This window comes from Phalaenopsis equestris, unplaced genomic scaffold (assembly GCF_001263595.1).
Source record: "Phalaenopsis equestris unplaced genomic scaffold, ASM126359v1 Scaffold000088, whole genome shotgun sequence".
In the NCBI taxonomy this organism is placed as follows: Eukaryota; Viridiplantae; Streptophyta; class Magnoliopsida; order Asparagales; family Orchidaceae; genus Phalaenopsis; species Phalaenopsis equestris.
In genome coordinates, this window is record NW_018164530.1 from 363,375 (window position 1) to 372,654 (window position 9,280).

Below are 9,280 nucleotides of genomic sequence, written 5' to 3' on the forward strand. Positions count from 1 at the left end.
TATATATATATATATATACACATGGGGAATAGCTATGCCATATTCTTATTATTATTTTATCTAGGTATTTAATTAAAAGGTATAAACTTTAATTAGTGCAATAAGCAGTTGGATGATGAGGTCAGCCTGCCCTCCATTTCTCTGCGACTTCTTCGAAGATAATATATTTAAGATCCATATTCATATTATTTAGCATTAATGAAGCATATCTCAGGCAGCTGTTCTCCTTAAATGATTACCATATAAATAGTAAGTAGGATTAAGTTATTCTTTTGCAAATAGGAATAAGATGGCAACAAATATACCTCAATTAATTGCTTACACTTTAGTTTTTTAGTAATTCCATGCATGCTTCCCAACCTTTTTTTTTTCCTTCATGAACCCATATATATTAATTCCTTTGGATGAGCGCCAATATTATATATATTTATTTATGCCGAGTATGTTAATGATAATACATCATTAATGTTGAAACAAAAATTAAAACCACTTGTTAAATACCAATCATCATGCTCACGCAATTACCAGGAAACTTATTGCATGCCTACATATTCTTTAGAAGCTAGGCAAACTAGTGTGCAATGAGTTGACCATTCGAAGGGAGCCTTCGTTTTTTGTTTGATTATTAGGAGAAAAAGAAAAATCAGATTTCAAAACAGTCATGCATGTTCATGTCACATTCCACCAAATCTCTTCTGTAATTTGCTAGTGCCTTCCAACATTTCATTAAGCCTATGTATGTCCCTTTAATTGATTGGGTTAGAGGCAGTGGATTTTATTCATCAATATCAAGAGTTTAAAATTCTCCTCCAAAACATGGTCCCCCATTCATATGTGTGTGACCTCATTTTCTCTATTAATAGTCCCAACAAATCATCAAAAAGTCTTACAATCTTATAATATCTAGTGATTATGCTTTAATTCTTCTTAACTAAACTCTTCTTTCTTATTATTATTATTATTATTTTGTCATCCTCTTCCGCTTCTTATTTTCCTATGCTTTTTAATCCAACTCAAGGGAAGAGTTCGGCAGGTTGATGCCTCTGCTCAGCTCGATCCAATCTTATTATTTTGTTAAACCGATTAATCGAGCTGAGCAGAGGCATCAACCTGCCCCTCGTCATAACCCAACTCAAGGGAAGAGTTCGGTATTGTCAACCATCTAAGATTCTTCACCAAGAGCCAAGAAGCATCAATAACATACTTCATGAAGCATCTGGAAGGGTCCCCTCGTCAATAAGCAAGCTACATATCAAATTATGTTGAGTCACACTTTGCCTGATAGCCTAGCTTTACTCTATCGACAGGAGCTCCTCATAAGGATTAATAAGCTCGTTGATTTCAGCCTACCAAGTTAGAGGGTAGTCGAGCCAAAGGTCTCTACAGGTAAAATACTTAAAATATTGTATAATGTCCCCATTAAAGTAGGGTCAAAGATGTAATTCATATGTTGTTTATCCTCCTAAATAAATAAGGGAATTATTTTTTGAGAAATTACTAATCAACAATCCATATTATTGTTCATTAATGTGCATTTCCCTCCCCCTCTTTCTCTCCCTCTCTCTTTCGGCTTACGCTCTATTAATTGGGTGTGATTCACAGACAAATTATGATTTAGCATCCTAAAAGATAAGGTGAGCATGGATCATGCCACAGATAAGAAGAGGAGTGACACACTAAGAAGAAATCCTCAACAGAAACACTAGCAATATGGAATGTAACAGGGAGTTTGTTTAGCAGCAAATCTAGGAGTTGAAAGACCAGATGATGGATGCCCTCCAAGAGGCATTAACTCAGGGAAGGGAGCAAAATCCCTAAGAGGATGGGATGAGTCCCAATGACCAAATGACACCCTTGCTCGTAGAAAAGGAAGGAGATTTCTGGTACCTTGATAGTGTTGGGTCAACATCAATGGATAAACAATGATTCAAGAGCACTGAGATGCCCTACCAGTCAAATTTTTCTCTCTTAACGGATTTCTGAAACTAAGCCCCAAAAAATATTCAAAATCCTTACTTGAAAATCTTACAAAGTTCAAGATGATCTGAAAGACAACATAGCTTCCTTCTAGTCGAACGTTTGCTTGCTAAGGATCACAAAAGCACTAAAAATACGCCTCTTCTTCACCACACTAAACTGGGAGTCGGCCCTCGGGTGGTTCAACCAACAACCACTAGGAGTGATCACCTCATCACTGACTTTAAAAGATTATTTGTGGTGCAATTCACGAGCACCCAAAAAGCTCTAAAAGAGTTCAAATCCCTTCTATAGATAAGGTATGGGTAGAACGAGCGCCTCTACTCATTCATTACTCAATTCTATAAGGAGATGTTGGAAGTGTAGGATCTGGCATGTGTAGTGGCAAATACTGCCTTTACACAAAGGCTGGATGAAGGTCCATTCTGGCACATGCCGATCTGGATATCTGACACAGTGACTTTGTAAAAAGCAAACGACAATTGGAGGATGTACGTATATGTTGACTTCACAAACTTGAACTCTCCTTGTCTGAATGATAGTTGCTCGTTTCAAAGGATCAATGCAATGATGGACTCAATAGTCGACCACTCAATGATGAGCTTCATGGATATGTTCTATGGATATCACCAAATAAAGATGAAGTTGACCAATGCGGATTAAGAACATTTATAACAAGCAGAGATGTGTTCTTTTACAGTGTAATGTCCTTTAGGCTTAAAAATATTGAGGATATTTACCAACGATTAATTGATGTAATCTTTTCAAAATAATAAGGAAAAATATTGAAGTATATGTGAATGATGTGTTGGTGAAAAGTAAAACGACCGGACAATACATCAAAGACCTAAAAGAAACATTTGAAAAACTTAAAAAATTTAACGTGATATTAAATCCACTCAAGTACACTTTTGGAGCATCAACAAGAAATTTCTTTGTCTACTTCCTATCTTCAAAGGGAATAAATATCAACTCGGAGAAAGCACCGAGTGTTTTTAAATTTTGTATATATGTCTCTAATTGTTTGCCTTTTGTATAATTATGTTACGCTTTGAGGAAGGTCTTCATGTTGTTTTGTAGGTTGCAGTAAAAAGGAGATTGAATGAGACTCAAAATGATTGAATTGGAGAAAGTTGTGGTCTAGCGCCTATGCGCGGGTTAGCGGTGCTTGGGTGCCTAAACAAGCCAGAAATTGTCAAAAAACCTGAGAGCAAGGAAAGTATGCGATGCCTAAGCAGCGCTTAAGCACTGCGATAGTGGCACCTTGGTGCCAGCTCCTGGGCTCCTAGATGCTCAAACTCAAAATTTGGCAATTTTGAGCAGTTCAAACTTTGATTTGTTGGAATAAGTATAAATAACCAGAGCACAAAATTAGAAAGGCTTCTTCACTATTTTTTTGTCATTCTAAAAGGAGGAAATTATAGGGAGAAGATAAAATAAGATCAATAAGGAGTCTTAAATCAATAAGGAGTCTTAAAGCAAAACTTCAAGAGAGATTGTGGGATTATGAGAAAGCTTGTAATTTCATTTGCATATTTAGAATCTTAAGGATATAAGTATACTTAATTTTTATTTGTTTTCTTTCAGAAACATTTGGAAGACTCTTGTGTATGATGTTTTTCCTTAATACAATGTTTGTGTTGATGAAATTTAACATGCATAATGAGCAGATTTTCCATCTCCTTTGTTGTGGAAGTGTGGGGAAAATTGCTTGGCATTTTGGTTTGATACTTACGTGAAAACTCTTAAATAGTGTTGGAATAACTTAAGATCTCTTTTACTTTTAACTTAGTGAGTTAATTTGTTAAAATTAATCATGATTATATAATTTTGGGAGGAGTCCATAAGGAACTATTAAGTTATCAACAGGAAAGCATTGGAATAAGAATATCTCCTTTGAATTTGTGAAAATTGATTAGAGAGCGAGGTTGTTTGGGACTTTTCATTTAATTTAGAGGACTAAACGAATGGATCATGAATCTTTCTTAGACTATCAAAAGGAGATAAGAATGATTTTTCTTCTGTTTGACACCTACTTTTAATTCATTTTCTTGGCTTGAATCCCTATATAACCACTTCAAAAGAGATTTTCAGAACAATTCTTGAATCAATCAACTCTCTCTTTTCGTTGGTTTAAAAATTAGGTTTAGTTCAATTTCAAATTAGGGTGGTAACTTTAATTACACTTTGAATCTTCAACATTTTAGATTTGGATTGATAACTATAGACTAGAACTTAACCTATTAGAGTTCAACTCATTCATTGTGGGATCAACACACAAAATTCAATTTTGTATACTAGTGATACGACACATATACTTGTGTGAGCTGCCCGCGCATAGCAACACTTGGCACGTGTCAAGTTTTTGACACCGTTGATAGGGAACGATGGTGAGTTTAAATTAGGAAAATTTTAGTTCAACTTTTAGGTCTTAGACTTGAAAATCATAGTTCTTATTGTTTCTTGTATCTATATTGTTCTATCTTTATTTACAAAACCTAAAATTGTCTTGTTTTATACTTGTTTAATTGTGCACTTTTTTTTTCTTTTCCTTGAATATTATATTACTTTTTGTTTGCATGATGTTCGACTTAGAAGTTTAATTGTTGTTACTTTACTTTGTTGTGTGCTTTCAGTTGAATTGTTTTTTATTATCTTTAGCATAGGGCCACTTAGCTAGTTGAACTTAGTTGATGTATGCGTAGTTCAGGATCATCAGACCTTGAAACCTACGACCCTGAGTTAGAGAGAATTGTTAAGAAAATCAAGAAGTTAAAGACTTCAAAAATCACTAAGAGAGATGATCGATTTTTCTTAGTATAATCTTGATGCCTGCCTGATACGCCTAAAAATCACCTATTTTTTAAATATATTTTAATGATTTTTAATGATATTACACTTTAAATGAAGGTATTTTGCATATTTTTGGTTTCAGGTTTAAGAAATGAACTTTTGGAGAAAATGAAGCAAAAATCGTGCAATTTAGAGTAAAAATGAGCAATAAAGAAAATTCTGACTTGTCACATTTCGATATGTCTTTCTATTCTTAATCTACTTTACATTTCTCACATGTTTTGAATGAAATTAAACTTTAAAGAAATATTTTTTTCATGCTTATTTTGTAGGTATATCTGTTAGGTGCGAAACACAACTAAAACGGGGCAAAACGGAGCCAAATGAAGCAAAATGGTGGAGTTGTTGCAGAGTGGCGCATGATGCGTAAAAATCCATAGAACTGGTGTATGATGCGTCAACACTGGAGCATGAAGTGCTAGAGATGAATTTTTACGAATTAGTTGTTCGGGGCAAATTTTGCGTGAATTTTCAAAGGGACACTTGTTCTAAACACACATTGGAGTGATTTAATGCATCTAGACACTTTGGAAGGTTTTTTTATGAAGGGATATATCTCTTAGATCAATGGAAATGTCTTTTGAGTTCAAAAGAGTTGACTTTCAGAGATAATTTGGGAGGAAATTTTGAATTTTTTTTGGAGGGAGGCAACCTTTTTATAAAAGAGAGGGAAGTCTAGGGCTTGTAAGAGGAGTTTTGGGGGTGTGAGTATATGTGTGTGTGAGTGGCGTGAGAGTGAGAAGAAGGAAAGGGTGAGAAAGAGAGAGAGTCAAAGGCTTGGAGATTTTATTCAAGGATTGTAAGAGAAGAGGGAATGTGACAAATTTCTTCTTCATTACACTTCTAAGAGAGAATTGAGAGTGCTTGTAAAAAGGGAAAGTGCTTGAAGAGAACTTCTAGGGATTTGTTTGGGAATGATTGTAAGATAAGTTGTGTTCTTTTATTTCTTTGCTTTGTAAACTTATTTTTATTAATGAAATATGTGTTTTTTCGTATCATTCTCACGAATTTTGAGTAGTCTTCTTTATCCTTCTCTCTATAATGAGATTTGGTTTCTGTGAAGAATAGATTTTGTTTTATACAATTTTAAATGTCAATAATTTGCGATAATTTGAATTCTAATCTTTATTTACTTTTGATTTGACCAATTGAAATGTTAAAATGTATTGAGAAAAATATGTTTCGAAAGGGCTATGATTTCTAAAACATGGGAGAATCACATTTGATTTATGACAGAGTATTTCATCCATGAAATGGGGTGCAAATAAATAGGAAAATATACTTTGTTGGATGCAGAATTTGAGATTTTAAGGTGACATATTAAAATCCATAATTTGGTCCAGTTGATTGAAACTGACGTGAAATTGTTAGCCCTCAGGGGAGGGAGTAGTGAGAGCTTTGGAGTGGCAGCCAGGATCCTCCCCTCCCAAACACCCAGCCTAACCACGAAATTAGGGGCAAAACTCTGGATTAGTCAATGTTCTTTATTCACTCAGAAAAGGGTAAATAATATTATTGCTCCTATTTGACACAAAATAATTTTTATATATATTTTCAAATGATTTTAATTACTTTACTAACCATGTACTCACTGTAAAGAGGAATGATTTTTTTTTAAAATTTTGAACTCTTCGTCACAAAACTTTGTTTAGTCATAGTAAATTTAATTTTGAAGTTTAGAAATTAATTTTGTAAACTTAGTTCTTTTAATTACATTTATGTTAGTATTCATTAAACTCATTTTAACTTTTCTTTCTTATTTTAACTTTTATAGTTTGAATATTATGATTTATGTTATTATTATAAGAATTTCCATATTCTGAACTAAGACTTGATAGTAATAGAATAGAATTAGCTTAAGGGATTTTTTACTTTGCTTCTTTGTGGGATCAATACTGGAGTTTTTAAAAAAAGTCCTATATTACTTGAAGCGATACGTGCATTTGTGTAGAACCACTAGTGAACCACTAGTGTGTGAACTATTTATATTTTATAACATTTTGATTTTAGCCGCTAAATATAAATTGAGTCAAGTTTTTTGCCATATTTTAAAAAGCTAAATTACTGATTAATTTCAGAACGGGTCAATTTTTTGACATTGTTACTTGGGATTTAAATTGACATAAAATACGCAGAAAAACATCAATGCCCATGGACAGAGTAATAAACCTAATAATCATGGTTCTAATAATATGCCTTGACCCTAAAGAGGTTTTGTCAATCCTATGGTAGATGAAATCCGATTATGGATCTAATAATATGCTTTGACCCTAAAGAGGTTTTGTCAATCCTATGTTTGATGAAATCCACCTAAGTATCAAAACTATGACATAAAACCAATTCATTTGAATTGAAACCCGTCATCATTCAAATGATGCATAACAATTAGTTTGGGGGAACACCTTTGGAATACCCTAATCTTCATTTAGCAAGCTTCTTAGAACTCTGTGCCACATTTCGCTAAAATGGTGTCTTCAATGACATTATAAGGCTAAGGCTTTTCCCTTTCTCCTTGAGGGATAAAGCTAAAATATGATTAAATTACTTAACTCCTGGATCTATTAGGACTTGAAATGACTTGGCCAAGAAGTTTTTTAGATAAGTATTTTCTAACTTCAAAAACTATCAAATAGAGAAACGATCTTACCACCTTTAGCCATTTTGATGGTGAATCGATTTATGAAACCATGGAAAAGTTTAAGGAACTCCTTAGAAAGTGTCCTCACTGCACATTACCTGAGTGGTTGATCACTCAGGCCAAGTTAAAATCATTCAATTTTCAAGCAATTATCATTGTTCGAGCTATCTAAAACGTTCTCTCCTTTTACAATGTGTTAATTATTATAATATTTGATCACCTTTTGTTGCAACTCAGTTATTAGATATACTAAAATTCAGATCGTTTAACATTTTAGTAATGTTAATTTTATCGAAGATCATTAATCGATCGAACATTGATTCGCAGTCTATTAATATGACTCCCTCTATTATTATATCACTGTAGCTACACTAGCCTTCACAAATATATATTTGTGTCGTATTTTGTCTCTAAGTGAAAGGTCAATCATAACCTAAGCATCATCGTCTCCATAACTTTTAACTGGATTACTTTCATAACTTTAAACAAATTCTGTGAAGAAAATACTTCATATGATGTAAGAGTGTTTGCTTAATCATTCAATAAGAAATCTAATTTCCATTCCTAGAATAGTAATTCATATTAAACTTTGTGTTCTACAATGTCATGATTAAAATGTTTGAAGTGAACTTCTGTTTTGATAATGGAAATTAAATTTCTCATTGGATCATGAAATGAAGTGTCTTACATCATGTAAAATATTTCCTCCCCTAAATTTATTCATAAATATGAAATTAATCTAGTAAGAATATTTAGGTGGATAAGTGGCTTTATATATGTAGAAAAAATGTGAAAGGATTATGCTTGTGAATGGGTTGGTGCAGCTGCCATGACTACTAAGATTAGAGATAAAATATGGATAAATGTTAGGTCTTCAACATCCCAAATAGCCTCAGCTGGTTGTGAATGTTCTGACTTCAAAGCTCTCTAAAATGTCCACTCCTTTTAAAATGTGTTGAATATTGTCAGGTTTTATCACCTTTTATTACAACTCCGTCAGTAGATCTTACTGCAATGATTAAATATAATATATTTTGAATGCACTTTATAATGTTTTGATTATTCTCAAGATTGAAGGTACATATGGATATTTGTACATTGAAATCATGGATGTACTATATATTTTATTTAGATAAAAAATAAATTACCAAGGAGTTCTTGAACGGTGTCGAGGCATTTGTGGCAACATCTCAACTATCAATTTACCTATATGAGGGTAGGTTTCAGTGTCCATATTCAAAACATAAAAATCAAGCACACCTAACGCATATGGTTTATATCGTCAGAGGTTTCAGCCTGATTACTGGATTTGGACTTCACCTAGAGAGATTGATCCTTCAACATTCAGCTATGCTCCTTATGAGCCTTGCCTGGATTTGACTCAAGCAGATTTGAAAAAAATGATCTTTGATGAAACATGACATCATTATGCGAGCTAAGTGCATTAGCAAGAGGCACCAAATCTTGAAGCTCAGATGTTCTATGGTTTATTGGATGCTGCTCAAAGGCCACTATGGGAGGGTTGTACGTCTCATTCTGAGTTATATGTAGCTCTCATAATGCTGAAAATTAAAACAATGTATAACATGCCACGAGAGTGTTTCAATCAATTAGCAGGCCTGCTGAAAGAGACTAATCCACTTAAAAATTTAATCACTAAAGATTTATACATGACAAAAAAGTTGGTCTCTAAGTTTGGGCTTAAAGTAGAGAAGATTGATTGTTGTGTAAATGGATGTATACTATATTTCATTATTAGCATGATGAAGTCTCAATGCAGATTTTATAATTTTCCTAGATTCAAACCTCATA